The sequence below is a fragment of the Crotalus tigris genome, unplaced genomic scaffold (assembly GCF_016545835.1).
Source record: "Crotalus tigris isolate CLP2741 ecotype Arizona unplaced genomic scaffold, ASM1654583v1 scf7180000018767.220593, whole genome shotgun sequence".
NCBI classification, from domain to species: Eukaryota; Metazoa; Chordata; class Lepidosauria; order Squamata; family Viperidae; genus Crotalus; species Crotalus tigris.
This window is the reverse complement of record NW_024097189.1, coordinates 26,553-44,366: the sequence shown is the minus strand read 5'-3', so window position 1 is coordinate 44,366 and position 17,814 is coordinate 26,553. Positions and strand designations below refer to the sequence as shown.

Below are 17,814 nucleotides of genomic sequence, written 5' to 3'. Positions count from 1 at the left end.
ATAATCTGAATGGGTAACTGGTTGTGCACTCTAATTTATGCACTCTAGCATTTTCCCTGAGGGTTACTTTTAAAGCAGCATAAGACACCCTTTCTCTCTTTCCTTTTTTGGTGGAATTACTTATATTTAGCACCAATAACAATGCAATAATGTGTTTAGTTTCTTCTGACAATGGTCATTTTATTAGTTTAAGAAATATTAAACTCAATATTACTACAGAATATTAGGCAAATGTGCCTCCTATAAGCTATACTCAAGTAATAAAAAGACAAACCATGTAGATGAAACATATTCACATGCTATTTACAGACAAAATTTTAATAAACTACAATGTAACATCTTATTGACACAATCTCTGTTGGATGTTTTATATGCAATCTCTATTGGATGTGTTATATGACTGCCTTTTGCAATTATTTATTTTTAATTGTGAGCATTTAAATTTAAACTAGTGATCTTGAGAAGGGGCGTTGTCTTACCTGAACGCCTTTTCTCAGCATGGAGAATCCACAAGTGGGTTGTCTTAATCTTCCTGCTCAAATAAGATTAAGTCTGAAAGGTTGCCATGCCTTCGCTGTGCAAGACCACCCCAGTTAACAACGAAGGCGAGGCACAGATGGTAGTCCGACACATATGCTCCTCCTACACCAGGCACAGGACCAAACAGACACTCAAAGGGAGGTAGTGGATTCTCCATCATCATGCTGAGAAAAGGCGTTCAGGTAAAACAACCCCCCTTCTCCAGCATGATTGGATGGAGAATCCACAAGTGGGACAAAACCCTGTTGTCCCTAAGGGGGGGAAGTAGTTTGGGCCTGAGTCCCATTGGCTGATACCACTTGCTGTAACACCCTCCATCCAAACAAGGCATCTGAGGAGGCAAATTTGTCTATCTTATACTGCTTGACAAAGGAAAAAGGCGAGGACCACGTTGCCGCTCTCCCCGATAGATGTCTGGGTCGCCCAAGCCACTGATGTAGCAGTACCGCAGGTGGAATGGGCAGTTATGTGTCTAGGAATGGTCAATGACTGTGACCGGTATACTTGGGCAATGCACGCCCTAATCCACCTGCCTATGGTCGAGGAGGAAACCTTCTGACCCATGGATGAGGGCTGAAATGATACAAATAGTGCTCCGGATTTACAGAAGGCCAAAGTCCGTTTGATATAATGTTGCAGGGCCCTGCGAACATCCAGAGTGTGCCATTGTTTCTCTAGGTCATGAGAAGGATTAGGGCAGAAATTAGGAAGCACCACCTCCTGGGATCTATGGTAAAAGGAGTTGACCTTGGGAATGAAGGAAGGATCCAGTCGAAGGGTCACCCTGTCTGCATGGAACACGCACAGGTCTCTCTGATGGAGAGGGCGGCCAGCTCTGAAATTTGCCTGGCCGACGTGACCGCTATGAGGAAGGCTACCTTCATGGACAACAGTTTCAGTGAGCATGTGTTAATGGGCTCAAAGGGTGGAGAGATAAGGGCCTGTAAAACCCGTGGTAGATCCCAAGAGGGATAATGGTGGACCACAGGGGGCCTGGTGTTAGTCGCCCCTTTTAGAAAGGAGCGCACCGTAGAGCGGTGTGCCAGTGGGGCAGAATTCTCACACAGGAACACCGTGGATAGAGCTGCAACCTGTCTGCTGATGGTGTTTGGGGATAACCCTTTGTCCAACCCATCCATCAGAAATTCCAACACAATCGGAATAGAGGTGTCCGAGAGCTCCACTTTGTGTTCTGAACACCAGTTACAGAAACTCCTCTATGTGGCATCATAGATTCTATTTGTGGAGGGGCGCTTGGATTGTTGAATCATGGCAATCACCCTCGACGAATCTGAGCCTCGGGTCAAAGCCGCCGCTCAAGTGCCAAGCGGTTACTTGGAGCCAATGAGGATCTGGATGCTGAAGAACTCCTTGGGTGAGGGCGATACGACCTGAGAGAATCCTCCACAGGGGAGAGACGGAAAGCTCCACCAGGTCGGCGAACCACGGATGTCTCAGCCAATGCGGGGCAATCAGAATGACCTCTGCCCGTTTGTGCAGGATCTTGCGGATTGTCGCTGGAAGTAGTGGTAGAAGAGGAAATGCGTACAGCAGCTCCCTGGGCCAGGGACTGCGGAGGGCATCTGTCCCTTCTGCTGTCGGAAACGGGAACCTGGAAAAGAATCTCGGGAGTTGGGAGTTGGCTGGGGAAGCAAAGAGCTCTAAGGTTGGGAGACCAAACCTGTCCGTGATTTCCCTGAACAATCCCGGTTCCAGACACCATTCGGCGTGGTCCACCGTTGACCTGCTCAAGGAATCCGCCTGCTGATTTGCCACTCCAGAGATGTGCTCTTCCCTAATGGAAGCAAGATTGTTCTCTGCCCAAGTCCCCAACAATTTGGCCTCCTCCATGAGAGGCTAGGATCTGGTCCCCCCTTTCCTGTTCACGTGGGCCTTTGCAGCAATGTTGTCTGTGAGCACCAGGTCATGTTGTCCCGCCACCCTGCTGCTGAAGTGGCGTAAGGCTAAATGTATGGCCCTGAGCTCCAGCCAATTTATATTGTTTGCCGACTGGAGGTGCACTTCCCAGCCAAAGAGGCTGGCGTCCGTGGTCAGGGTAATCCTGGCTGGTTCCTTGAACTGTGTTCCCATTGACATTGCTGGGGAGGCCCACTATCGAAGAGAGTTCAACGCCTGATGCAGAACTCGAACCTTCTGGGAGGAAGCGCTGATACGTAGCCTCTGGAATGGGAGCAAAAGCCACTGTAGTTCCCTGGCGTGAAGACATGCCCATGGTACAATTGCTATACAGGACACCATCTTCCCCAGGAGCTGTGACAACATTGCTAGGGTGACCACCAGCTCCCTCCAGACCCGATGAACTAGGGCCCGTATGCTGTCTCGTCGGTCCTGTGAGAGATAGACCGTACAATTGTTTGTGTCTATAATCGCCTCCAAATGAAGGAGACAGGTTGATGGGACCGTCTGGCCTTTCTGAAAATTGACGGAAAACCCGTGCTCCTGAAGGGTCGTGATGGTGACTGTGAGATCCGATTGAGCTAGCTGGACGGAAGGAGACTGTATCAGGATGTCGTCTAGATAGCAATGAACCCGGATTGGGATCTGCCTCAGGTGGGTGGCCAGCACTGCCAATATCTTTGTAAACACCGAGCAGAATCCAAATGGAAGGGCTCTGTATTGGTAGTGCTGGTGGGCATAGCAGAATCTGAGGAATTTGCAATGTCCAGGGAGGATAGAGATGTGTAGGTATGCCTTCATTAAGTCTATTGATGTCAGGAAGTCCCCTTTTCTGATGCTGGCCAAGATCGATTGCAGCGACTGCATCTTGAACTTCCTGTACGTTAGGTAGTAATTTAGACTCTTTAAATCCAAAATTGCCCTCCAGCTCCCTGAAGACTTTGGAACAACAAAAAGAGTCTCTTTTTGTCTTTGCTCTTATTCATGGGGGTGGGACAAAACCGAAAATGTTCCAGAGAACTGGCCCAAAGTTCCAGCATGGTGGTGGCTGCCCGTACATCAGCGTATAGGGACAGTCAACTGGGGGGAGTGCCCTTGGAGTCACTTAGTTTGTTTGAAAGGGCGTCCTCCATAGCCTCGAAAGGGCCGCTTGGTCTGGAATTGTGGTTTGGGTCTGGATGCAGGACGGTTCTGCTGGTGTTCTGATCTCTGGTAAAAGGAACGAGAGGTTTGGGGCCAGTCCCAGTTTGAAGCTGTCCGAAAGGACTGCCTGCGAAAATAATTTGTGAAGCCCCGCTACCTGATCATTTATCTCCCTTTCTAGTTATATTTATCAGAGTCTTGCACTTGTCCTTGCCCTCCATTAAGTAAGGGTTGAGGGCCTCGCCAAATAGGTGCCCCCCACCATAAGGCTTAGTAGCCAGTTGCCACTTAGCCTTCAGGTCTGCATGCCAATTCTTGAGCCATTGTCATGCTTCTGTCCGAGCCTGACTCTGAGGACAACATGGAGTTCCCTGTTGAGGCCCAGGAGGGGGTGTCTGTGGCTTTGGAGGACTGTGGGGAGGAACAGGCTGAAGCAGGCCAGGGCCCTTCAAGTTTGGAACAGGGAAGGCAGAGCTCAGGCGAGGAGCAAGGCCCCTCCCCACCAGATCCCAGAGCAAGGAGAACAGAGAGGAGGAGGGAACAACGGAGGCAGGCTCACTTGCTTGGGAGGAGAGCGTCACACCCCACTTCACAAGGCACACCTGGGGAATAGGTATTTAAGGAGATGCTGTGGGGTGAGGCATTTGCCGGGAACAAACGTGAACTCTTGTGATGTGAGCTCTTGTACCTGGACTCTTTGTATTTTGGATCAAGTTTGTTTCCTGCTGAATTTTCCTTGCTGTCTTCAGTTTTGCAGTTTGCAGGTTACAGGCAAGCTGGGCGTTGAAAAGATCATACTTTGTTTGTTATCTGTTTTACTTTAAATAACTGTTGACTGTTTTATTGAACTGGTACCAGCATATGTGGGGGCTGTTGGATGAACGTTGGCAGTGCTTACAAAGACAATTATTCGGACCAGCTAATTGCTTTGCCTCTGTTCGGGGCCCTGGGTCATCACAGCCATAGAAGTCTACGGGCTGAGATGTCTGTCTGCTATGGCCCGTGAAGAATACCTCACAGCGTGGAGGGAGGCATCTGTACTGGGATGTGGCTACCAACTTACCCAAGTTCTGATGGGCACAAACCTGGTCAGGGGGAATCAAATCCTGGAGTTTGCAGAGCCACAAGATGGAAGCCTGAGCGAAGAAAGCCAGGGATGTCGATGCTTTGACTGCCCACACCGAAGCCTGGTGTGATCTGCGCAAGGCAGATTCAAATTTCTTCTCCTCTGCCTTGAGCGCATCAGCCATGTCCGCTGGAATATTGGAATTGGAATATTGGAGTTTAGTGGTTCATCAATCAGAGGGACCTCCAGTAAGGATGCAAAGGAAGGAGCCACATTAAATAGGTTTTTCTCAGAAACCCCCGGAGAGGGAAGCGATCCCAGGTTTGCCCACTGCTTCTGCACCGTATTGAGGAAGAAGGAGGGGAGGGAATATGCTTCTGTGGAACCACCGGCTCAGCATACAGTAGGTTCGGGTCCTTGGATGTAGAAGGATCCGGCTGAGCCTTCTGTTCCGGGGTGATGTTTGCTGTGGTGTACGCCTTGAGAAGCAGACAGTTAAAAAGAGATTGATCAAACAAGCCGGTGAGAGGTGCCGGGTCTGGTGGGGGAACGTCTTCATTGTCCAACAGGATCATCCCGGTAGGGTCGAAGTCTTCAGGATCTGACTCTGAAGAAGCTTCCTGAAGAAACCCGTGGCTCACTGGTTGATGGAAAGTTCATGAAGGAGCTGTAGGCACCTGTTGGGGCTGCTGGCAGACTGATGAGGCCATGAATTGAGCGAAGGCCTGAGCTAGCATTGCCTGAAACTGATCAGGCCATGCTGCCTGTGGCTCAGAGGAGCAAAGCCCTGCTGCGGTAGGTGTAAAGGTAGCCTGCCCCCCAGATAGTGACATGCCCTGAGTGGCAACCCTCTGCTGACCAAGGTTTAGACTAGAGATCATGGGATCTATCTGTGTGGTCTCCGTTTGAGGAGACCAAGCCCTCGGGTCTATACTACAGGGAACTGATTGGGGCTCAAATAGTGATAGGGCAGGTGGAGCAGGGATGTTATGGTTTGCCCCACCTGGGTTCAGTTTCCCCATTCCAGAAGGTTCCCCTTCTGAGGCCTGTTGGTGTCTGCTAGTGTCTTTTCAGTCATTTTGGATATCTTCCTGGTGGACTGAGCTTTGGCCTTTGCCTTAAGCCTCCCCGCCACCTCTACAGTGGAGGATTTATGTTTCTTTTTGGCTGGGGATTCAGGAAGGCTATGTACAGGCTGAGGGGCAGAATTATCCGCCATTTTGCCAGGGATACCTTGGAGCACGGGCGGAAAGGTAGTTGGGCCTGAGACCGCTGGAACCAGGAACTGAGACTGGTGTTCCCCCAATAATATAAGTGACACTGCTTGTGTCACCTCCCCCAGAGCAATCCTTTGTATTCATCTACTGAGGGGGGTGGGGGGTGGGGGAAATTGAAAAGGCAAAGGCAGTTGTGCTGCAGCAGAATTGCCCTCCCCAGAAATATCACCAGCGATCTGTCAAAATGTCAAATCCGTATAAAATTAGTTCAGACTATCAGTACAAAATGGCAGCCGCCTATATTTGGCGCCTAAAACAACGATCGTCGGCAACAGACAGGATCAAAGAAGGGCTGGACTCAATCTAGCCGTTTTGCCTCGCCCAAAATGGCGGTTGCACGATTTTCATGCCAAAATTCCTTGCCTCAGGGAAGGTATTTGAGGCAACTAAAGAACAGGCTAAATGCGAGGCCCGGTGGCGCACTGATCAGCTGGTGATCAGCAAGTCCAAGAAGCTCAAAAGGCATGGGAAAATGAAAGTTTAGGCAGAGCGCTGAGCCCAGCAGCACACCTATCAGCTGGTAGTCAGAGAATCTGATCAGTTGAATTCACGGCGGTGTCAGCTCCAACAGTCAGCTCTCAGTATCGGTAGTTATTGATCAAACAAGCTGAAAACGGAACGGTCAGTCCTCGCGAGGACTGCGACGGCCGGAGAATTAACGAGAGGCCGCAGCGTCAATCAGCTGTAGTTATCGATGAAACAGCTGGTTGAGGCCAGCCGTCCCTGGCTAGCCGCAGGCTGCTGCCTGCAGGGAAGCCCTGGGAGGGATAGAGTTCTCCTTAGACTGCTGCCAAATGATCGAGTTTGAATTTGAATTAAGGTAAATTGAGATGGAATAAGTCCAGTTGATTGCTGGATAGCTATAAGGAAGGGAAAAACCACAAGGGAATAATACAACCTGCTGCTAAATCTGGAAGGAGCAAAATTTATGCATCTGCTGAGCAAGAGACTAAGTCGTAAACTGGGGTGCTCTTGCACAGCGGAGGCGTGGCAACCTTTCAGACTTAGTCTTATTTGAGCAGGAAGATTAAGACAACCCACTTGTGGATTCTCCATCCAATCATGCTGAAGAACAATGAAATTCATCACTAACCAATGATCATAAATTAATTTTCCTTAGCATTAGAACTGCTGGGCAGACTCTAAATATGATTCCACGAATAAATAGTTTGTATCGTGGGCAAGCAGGACATCACTTTGCAATTCAGCAAAGCAGCCTGTTTTTTCTCAAGTTTTCATGAGTCTGAAGAAAACATGCTGCTGCCTTAAATAATGTTAACTCCTTTCCTGACCTTCCTCCTTCCTACATATGTGCTGATAATGAGTACTGTTATCATCCTCAGCCAATATTCTCTTGAGCCATTCTGAAAGTTGAAGTACCAACACAATTGGAGGATGTGAAATTGATGAAGCCACTTGTAAAGAATGTGTTATCTATCATCAATTAGGTTTACTGAAATTTGTTTAGAATTGGAGTTTATGCACAATTCAGTATGACTTTCAGTGCAAAGTTACATAATACAAAATAGCAGTAAGAAATTACACCGGACAAAAGTTTCATGTGGCACTACTTTCAATACACAATATTTGAATCTCTTTCACTTTCTGGAGAGTTAGTGTACACAATTATGATAGAAGCAACATTGACAGAGAAAATCCTTTTCTCAGAATAACGGAATAATCATTAGATGGGAAGATTTAATAACACTTATGTTAATGAGCAATCCGAGTCACAAAATAATTTGTTTTAAAAATTAAGTATAAGTGTACTGTGAAAGAAACACTGCAATGTCATAAAATTGGCAATATTGAGTTAGTTCTAAGATGTTTAAATGTAATAATGGTTTTTATTCCTTAAAAAATAAAACTGCTACATGCTATATAAAGACATATGTTAAAGATTGACAGGTGAAAGTAGGTAATAACTGATTTATCTTCCAGCTCCCACAAAATATTCCAATGCTGCTATTTCAGTTTGATTCCCACTGGGAAAGATATGAACTTCAATAGGGTTTAAAGGATTTTATGCAGAGAAACCTAAATTTATCATGACTAAGTCATGTTAACAACTTATATAATATATATACAGTTATTATATAACTGTAATGTCTAACCCAAAGGTCCTTTTTTCATGAGGCAACTGGACTTTCTTGGGTTTTTTTGAAGATGTTTCGCTTCTCATCCAAGAAGCTTCTTCAGCTCTGACTGGATGGTGGGTAATGTCTAACATATAAACTGTTCACTAAAAATATAATTCATAAGTTAATGGCAGAAGTTATTCCTATGTACTTTTCTGTATATCAGGAGGGTGATTAATCTAGTTCAATCTTCAGTAATCAGGAAGATGTAAATTATATGTGTATGAACAAAGATACCACCTTGCTGTGCAGGTTAAAGTGCTGGCATAAAAATCAGAAATTTGTGAGTTCTAGGACTCCCTTGGGCATAAAAGCAGTATGACTTTGAGCAGGGCTCTCTCTCTCTCTCAACCCAACCCAATGTACAAGTTTGCTATTGTGCATAACACAGGAGACAGGAGATATGTTTATCATCTGGAGTTATATATACAAAATTGCTTCAAGAGTGAATGGGCAGCATATAAATTTAATAAATACAAAATGTGGGATATCATAATAAGCATAATTATAAGAGATAAATTGTGTTATATTATATTATTAATTATTAATATTAATTACAACAATAATGAACAGAAAAGAGATGTGGAAAGAGAAAGCATTACATGGCCAGTACATTAAAAAAAAGGCAAAGCAGATTATAACAAGATCTGGCAATGGCTAAGAGCAGGAAAGTTGAAGAAAGAGAACATGAGTTCATTGTAGCTGCATCAGACCAAGCCTTAAGAAAAAATGCATACAAAACCAGAATGGAAAAGACAGCAACAGACAGCAAGCCCCACCTCTACAAAGAAGCTGATAAAACAGTGGACCACTTGATTAGCTGAGGCAAGAAGATTGCACAGATGGACTATAAACAACAGCGTGACAAAGTAGCAACAATGGTGAATTGGAAGATCTGCAAGAAATGCCTCTGCCTATAAGCAAGAACTGGTGAGACCACAAAACAAAGAAAGTAATAGAAAATGAAGAAGCTAAAGTGCTCCAGTACTTTTGAATTCAAACAGAGAGACACCTGCCACATAACACCCCAGACTTAAAAATTGCCAATAAGAAAGACAAAAATATATGGATAATTGATGTGGCGGTACCTGGAGACAGAACAAAAGAGAAAGAACTGGAGAAGATAACAAAATACAAAGACCTGCAAATAAAAATAGAATGGCTGTGGCAAAAAAGTAAAAGTAGTACCAATAGTAATAGGTGCCATGGGTACAATTCCCAAAACACCATTGACATTAGCTAAATTACCACAGCTTACCTCTTGCGATGATACCTTTAACACATCTACATCTGTCTATCCCAAATCCTTAGGAAGAACTAGACAGAAGGACAAAAATGCCAAATTCAGCCTGAACATCTGGCTGACTGTGCCTCAAACATAACAACTAATATAATAATTCCTCTTTCAACAATACTGAATAACTCAGACCGTGCCTATCAAACATCAGAAACATCCACCAGGCTATCCCACCCCTTTTACATGGATGATCTGAAGCTGTATGGAAAAACACCAATTGAAATAGAGTCATACTTCAATACTGTCCATATATACAGCCAAGATATTGCAGTAGAGTTTGGACTGGACAAATGTACCATGCTTACAAATGTACCATACCCACCAATAAATAGTGAAAACTGAAAAAATCAAGATGCCCTATAGAAATGACATCAAAAATCTGGATGAAGAAGAAGAATAAATAAATATCATACTTAACCTTTAACTCCAATAACCTATAAGAAAATTCTCTATAATATTTACTATAATATTCATTCATAAAATAAATGAAACTTTTTAGTTCCATACTTTTTCTGAATATAATCTATCCATCTTCTCCATACAGTAATATATCTTTCTTGTGTATGATCCTTTAAATAAGCAGAAATTTTTGCCATTTTTGCAAAACTAGATACTTTAAATACCCATTCTTCTAAAGTAGGCAAAGAATCTTTCTTCCAGTATAAACCTATTAATAACCTTGTAGCAGTTAATAAATTCAACATCAAAATAGTTTCTTTATCATTTAAGTCCGCAAAAATACCCAATAAAAATAGTTGAGGAGTGAACTTTATCTTCCTTCTAAAAATCTTTTGAATGTTCTACCAAATCATAATCCAAAAAGCCTTTACCTTTTTATAATTCCACCAAATATGAAAATATGTCGCATCTTTATTGCCACATCTCCAACATTTGGGCTGTATATTAGGATACATGCAAGATAATTTTTTAGGATCTAAATGCCATCTATAAAACATTTTATAAAAATTTTCTCTCAAATTTTGAGCTTGTGTAAATTTAACATTTCTAGTCCAAATTGTCTCCCATAAATCCAATGAAATCGGTTCCTGTATATTTTGAGCCCATTTAATCATACAGTCTTTAACCAATTCTGTTTCCAAGTCTAACTCTAATAAAACATTATAAATTCTTTTTATATGAGCCTGACTCTGATTTTTAATCTGAATAACCAATTGTTTGTCTTCTAATGTTATTCCCTCTTTCTTAACTACAGTCCATCTATCCACTATTTGTAAATATTGAAACCATGACTGTAGGATATTTTCCTGCCTTAATACATCTAGGGATTTCAAATGCCAATTCGAACCAGACCAAATTAACAATTCTTTATACGAGATTTTATCAAAATTTGTCCCCTTAGAAGTTCCCTCAATTGCATGTCTGGGAATCCCCCAGATAGGTATTTTATAATTTAATCTGTAATAATACTTTTTCCAAACACGAAGTAGGGCATTCCTCAAAATATGTGATTTAAAAGTCCGATCAACTTTCTTATTAAAAATCAGGTATGCATGCCAACCATATATTAAATCCCAACCTTCCAAAAAAAAAAGTATCCTTATTTGTTAAATTAAGCCAATCACTTAACCAAGTTAAGGCGGCTGCATCATAATATAATTTCAAGTTAGGTGCCTTAAGTCCTCCTCTTTCTCGAGCATCCTGTAAAATCTTAAACTTAACCCTTGGTTTCTTTCCGGCCCATATAAAATTGTTGATGCCCTTTTGCCATTCATCCAGATTTGCCTCTTTTTTAAAAATAGGTATCATCTGAAACAAAAAAAGGAACTTTGGTAGAACATTCATTTTTACAGCTGAAATTCTCCCCAACAATGACAATTGCAATTTTTTCCAGTCTTTTAAGTCCTTTTGTACTTTTACCCATAATGGTTCATAATTATTCTTATACAATTTTCCATTTGAAGCAGTTAAATATACTCCCAAGTATTTAACCTTTTTTACCATCTGGAAACCTGTAGCTTTGACCAAACTTTCCCTATCCTTAACTGACATATTCTTAGATAATATCTTAGTCTTATAATTGTTGACTTTAAAACCAGAAACATTCCCATACTGTGTTATAAGTTCTAATAAACAATCAATCGCTTGATTCGGTTGTTCCAAAATTAAAACCAAATCATCCGCAAAAGCCCGCAATTTATACTCATTCTTCCTTATCTTTACGCCCTTGACTACCTTTGATTCTCGAATCTGAATCAATAAAATTTCCAACGTTAAAACAAATAACAATGGGGATAATGGGCATCCTTGTCTTGTCCCTTTTTCAATATTAAAATTCTCAGTCAGTCCCCCATTTACAACAATTTGTGCAGATTGTTGCTGATATATAGCTTTAAGTGCATGTAAAAAATTATCCCCAAAATTCATTTTCTCTACCAATGAGAATAAAAATTGCCAATCTAATTGATCAAAGGCTTTTTCAGCGTCCAAACAAATAAAAGCCACAGGAATCTGATTATTCTTATCCAAATATTCAATTAAGTTTGTAATTTGTCTAACATTATATTTCATATATCGCCCTGTCATAAATCCTGCTTGATCACTATGAATCAAGTCCTTCATAACCTGCATTAATCTATTTGCCAAAATTTTTGTAAAAATCTTATAATCAACATTTAATAATGAAATTGGCCTATAATTCTTAGGCTCTGTAAGATCTTCATTTGGAATCAGTGATATAAAAGCTCTTTTCCAAGAAGGAGGAACTTGTGTACCCAACAAAATACTATTAAAAAGTTCCTTTAATGGCTCCATCATTTCTTCAGATAAAGTCTTATAATACCTCGAGGTCAGTCCATCTGTTCCCGGAGACTTTCCAACCTTTAACTGCTTGATAGCTAAACCAATTTCCTCCACAGTAATTAAACTATTCATCCCATTTTGTTGTTCCTCTGAGAGTTTAGGAAAATGTACTGATTGTAGATATTTATCTATGTCAAGACCCTTTATGTTATCACTTGAATATAATTTTGTGTAGAAGTCTAAAAAACTCTTTTTAATCAGATCTTGCTGAAAAACCTCAGTACCTTTATACTTTACTTTCTCTATAATTCTAGCTTTCTGTTTCTTTCGTAACTGATAAGCCAACAACCTCCCAGGCTTATTCGCATTACAAAAAGTATTATGTCTCATATACGACAGATTGGTAGCCACCTGATCTGCCATCAACATATTAAATTGTTCCTTAAGCATCTTTATGGATATCTTTAAATTATTATCAGTTGGGTTAAAAACCAACTCTTGTTCTTTTAATTTAATCTCTTCTTCTATTTCTCTACGTCTTTGTAACCCTTTTTCCCTAAAAACTTTATTCAATTGAATCAAAATTCCCCTCATATAAGCCTTGCTGGCATCCCAAACCATGGACATCGATGTTCCCTTATTCATATTTATAGCAAAAAAGTCCTTTAAATGCTCTTTACATTTTTGTACAAACTCTTCCCGAGTAAACAAATTCTCATTCAATCTCCAGGGTCTTCTATTCCCATCTTCTAAATGTAATTCCATCCACACCGGACTGTGATCTGACAAAGTTCTGGGGAAAATTTTCACCTTCCTCACTCTAGAGAGAAAGTCACTAGTAATCAAAAAAAGGTCAATTCTTGAAAATGACTGATGTCTATCCGAATAGAAAGTGAAGTCTCTATCACTTATATTCCTTTCTCGCCAAATGTCAATGAGCTCCAATTCTTCTTTCAAATCAAAAAAAGTTTTAGGTAATCTAGTTTGGGTAAAAGTTTTAGAGGAGCTCCTTTTGTCTATAGTTGAATCTAAAACCCCATTCCAATCACCCATCAAAATTACAGATTTATAATCCAACTGAGATATCTTCTCATGCAAAAACTTGTAAAATTGTTTCTCTTGCTGATTAGGAGCATATAATCCAACAATAAGAACCTTTTTACCTTGTAATGATAATTCCACAAAAAGATATCTTCCTTCAGAATCAGTCTCAATTAATTTAGATGAAAAAATTTTCTTCACGTAAATTACCACTCCCCCTTTTTTCCCTGGAGCTGGAGCAATAAAATGTGAACCCAAACGAGGATTCATCAAAAGTTTAGAGTCCTTTAAAGTTATATGAGTCTCTTGCAAACATATCAAATCATTGTTGTGTTGTTTCAAATAATGAAAAATCTTTCTTCGTTTCTGTGGCACATTTAAGCCATTAACATTCCAGGTCAGGAACCTGGCCATCTCCACCAGCCTGGAGCCTCTGGAGCATAGCCTGCAGATCCACTGTCGAAGATCTTTTTGGTCTTGCCCCTCCCACAGGCTCTGTAATAACCATGCCTTCAACTTTATCACCACTCTTCTGCTGCTGCTCTTTTTCTTTACGTTTATGGGCAGCTCATGTCATCCTTTCTTTTTTTTCTTTTCTTTTTTCTTATTATTATAAATCTTATTATTAACCCTGTTTTCTGCTCTGGGAAGTGAAGGGAGGGGGGTTGGGGGTGGGAGGGAGGAAATGTGTGTGGGGGTAAGTGTAATATAGATAATGGTTGCTTATAGGGGTGCGGCCTGGGCACTCCCCTTATGCTGCGTTCATGGGTTTGATAGGGATGAGAGGTGAGAAAGTGTAGAGAGGAAGTAGGGCAGTGAGAGGAGAGGGGGAGGGGAAGAGAGTAGGATGGGAGGTGAGAAAGAGGAGGGAAGTAGGGAATGTTTTAAGAGAGGGTGGACGCGGCCTGGGGGGAGTGGGCAGGTCGTACCAATGGTTATGAATTTATCTTATTTCAAAATTGTATTGTATTTTTTTTCAATGTTTACATGGAAAAAATAAAAAAAACTTTTAATAAAAAAAATCTGGATGAAGATGATCACTACAACTACCTGGGCATCGTTCAAATTAACAACATCAAGCACACTGAAGTTAAAAAAAAAAAGGTTAGAAGTAAGTATATCAAGAGAATGAAGCAGAGAGAAGAGAAAGAATGAGAAAAGGCAACATAACGACCTGTAAATAGAAATAGAATGACTATGGCAGTGGTGGCGAACCTATGGCACGGGTGCCAGAGGCGGTACTCAGAGCCCTCTCTGTGGGCATGTGCGCCGTCACTCCAGTCCTAGGCCTTCAGCTGGGATTTATAAAACCTTTTCGATTTAGGCCTCCGCCGCCGTGTACAAAAAAAAAAGGTTCAATCAATCAGTGAATTTCAACTTCTCATGGGAAAAAAAATATCTTGCAAAGTTGGAATTGATTGATTGAACATTTTAGTCCCACCCAGTCTGCTGTTACCACCGCAGCCATGCCCACCTAATAGGCCACACCCACCCAATGGGCTACACCCACCCGGCACTAACGATGCATAAGTGGGTTTTGGGTTGCAGTTTGGGCGTTCGGTCTCTAAAAGGTTCGCCATCACTGGACTATGGCAAAGGAAAGCAAAGGTACTGTCAATAGTAATAGAAGCCTTGGGTGCAATCTCAAAAGCATTACTGGCATTGAAAAAAATCCTGTCTGAACATCTGGCTGATTGTGCAATCAATCATAATAATAACAGGCTCTATAGTGAAGAGTATTCAACATATGGAAAAAAATATCCTTCCAGTAAAACAAAAAAGGAAATAAAAGGAAAAGCAGTGGTACAAAAGATAAACTTCTGATTTGTTTTGAGAGACTTGCAAATGCAAAAAAAACCCCTATTTACATATTGCCTTGATTATAAAAAGACGTTTAATTTATTATCTCATAGTTGGATCTTCAAATGTTTGGAAACAGCTGGTGTCAGTAAAAACAATAGAATGTTTATAGAAAAGATAATGAAGCAGTGGAAGACTGAATTGGTGGTTGGACATGAAAGACATGGGCTTGTCAACATTAAAAGATGTATCATTTAGGTGACTCATTAACATCCTTATTATTTGTTATTGCTATGATTCCACTTTCAGTGATTTTGAGAAAAAAAAACTGGCTACCAAATGGCAAAAAATGCTAACAAAATCTCACATTGGCTTTATACGGATGAGCTAAAGCTTTATGAAAAATCAGAAATTGAAATTGATTTGACGATTGACAATTTTTTATATATTTTAATTTTGTGTTCAAATGGAGCTACGCCACACAGGTGGAACCATCCCTTCTCCCAACACCCACCGCAAAGTCAGAAAGGTTGGAGACCACTGCCATAAAGCATTCCTGCCCATTGTAAATAGTTGTATTGCACACCTCCAGTCATATGACTGCATGTTGGGTGGGTTAGCTTTACATTCTCTCATGGCATTCCATGGTAATGTGACTGTGATTCACAATGTTTTTTGGTAGTTTCCAGTGTTTTTTGCTGGTTTCTGGCAATAAAAAAAAAATCCATTCAGATAAATAGTCTGCCTAACAGCCACATATTCATTTAACAATTCTCAAAAAGGTCAAAAGATTATTTCTGGCCACATGGATGTCTCAACTTCTGACTGTGATGACTTATGAGTAAAATTTCAGGCTCAATTACAGTCATTACGTTAAGGACAACCTGTAGTAGAATAGAAACCAAAGAACTGGAAAAGATCACTAAATATCCAGCTCTGAAAATTGAAGTTGAAAGATTATAGCATAAATCAGAAGTGAGGTTTCCAGTGATAATTGTCACACTGAGTACCATACTAAAAAGCCTTGGACAATACTTGGAAAATCTGAGTATTGATAATTTTCATCTGTCAATTACTAAAGGCCACATTGTTTGGAACTGCTAAAACTATGACATCATAGGTTCTTGGGAAGAACTTGATGTGCATCAAGATCAACATCAGTAAGTTTGTTAGCTATCATGAATTTCCCCTCCTGAATAAAATGGCAAAGTGACTGTAACTCTCCACCCCAGTGGCTGTTCCTCAAACATCTTTCATTGTTTGAAAAACACTGATTTAAAATGTATCAATTAATTATTCTGATAAAATATCACTATATTTTACAGGATTTGAGTTATATAGACTAGTTTATATTTTTTTCTATGTGAAATCATTCTATGCAGAAGGGTTCCTTTAATATTACATATCTAGATTCATCTATTTATCATTAACAATCAGGTTAATTCACCCGTTATACACAAAGAGGTATCTTTATTAGACATGGGAATAATTAGATATTCATGTTTTTCCAACACCTACATTATATTTGTGGAATTTGCTTAGAGTCACTTTGAAATATGAGATGGGCCACAAATAATTTTGATAATAATAATTCCTGAAACTGGATTTCTAGTTAAACTAAGAACCTGTAATCATGACTTTTAGTATTCAGTGTTGTATTCTCTCTCTCTCTCTCTCTCTCTCTCTCTCTCTCTCTCTCTCTCTCTTTTTTTTTTTTTTTTTTTTTTTCTTCCTCTCCCTCCCTTCCCATTGTAGCAACCCATGTATGCCTTTCGGCTTTCATCTAAGAAAGTGCAGTAACACCAAAGTCAGGGAGATGTCAAGATTGCAACTTTAAGATAATGTGCCATTATCAGAAGTATCAGTGTTTTTAGAGAGTGTTAACTTGCATTTGTACCTTATTTTATGTTATTTCACTTTAAGGATGTGCTCAAAAATCTTTGAAGAGTTCCCACTAATATTTCTACATCATCTGATTACCCAATTTTCAATCTTCTAAAATTTGCTAACTTCATGTTTAGACTATTTGTGTAATTACTTTTTAGAATCATACACATTTTTATAGTTTGCACTATTTAATACTTATTTCATTTGTTATATATTTGCATTTTAAGTTACTAATTGTAGTAATTTGATACAATGTGATTTTAGCCTCCCTATTCTTAAAGCTTATTTACCAAATTTGATATTTATAAGTCAATAGATGGTATACAATGAGGAATATACATATAGACATAAATTATTTTTGTCCTTTCTAACTAGTAAGATATACATCGAGTAATTAAAACAAAGGTACTTTTAATTTATTTATGTTAACTTATTTATCTTTAACTTATTTATGTAACCAGTATCTGGAAAATGATTATGTAATTGAGTGTTCATACTATACAAACAAAAGCTGCCTGAGGCATCCAATGTTCCCTACAGCTGGTTATTTATACAACATGTTTAGTACACATCAGTTTAACCGTTTGTTTTCAAAGTCATAATTTTATGACATATGACTCCTAATACAGAAGTAACCAGCAAGACAAGAAGCTAATCTCTAATGCTAATAGGCCAGACAGTTAAGTTTTGCTATATCCATTTATGTGGGAAAAAGCTTCATTAAACTTAATGGGACTGACTTTTTTTTTTTTTTTTATTAAAAGTTTTATAAATTTTACAAGAAAAACAAGAACAATACAGAACAAAAAACAACATATACAAAAGAAAAAAAAATTAAACAATACATATAAAAAAAAAACCCCCACCCCACACCCCTCCCAAAAACCCTCCCTTCCCCCCCCCTGAGCTTCCCAGAGCAGAATATAGGCTTAAGAAATAATAAAAAAA

At 40.3% G+C, this 17,814-nt stretch overlaps 1 protein-coding gene and 1 pseudogene across 5 annotated transcripts in view; both read right to left on the bottom strand.

Annotated features, from left to right (window-relative positions):
• FOXP2 (forkhead box P2) overlaps nt 1-17,814 on the bottom strand; it is a 204,973-nt gene that overhangs the window by 171,271 nt on the left and 15,888 nt on the right. The window lies entirely within an intron of this gene.
• On the bottom strand, nt 1,281-2,471 carry LOC120313720 (annotated as a pseudogene).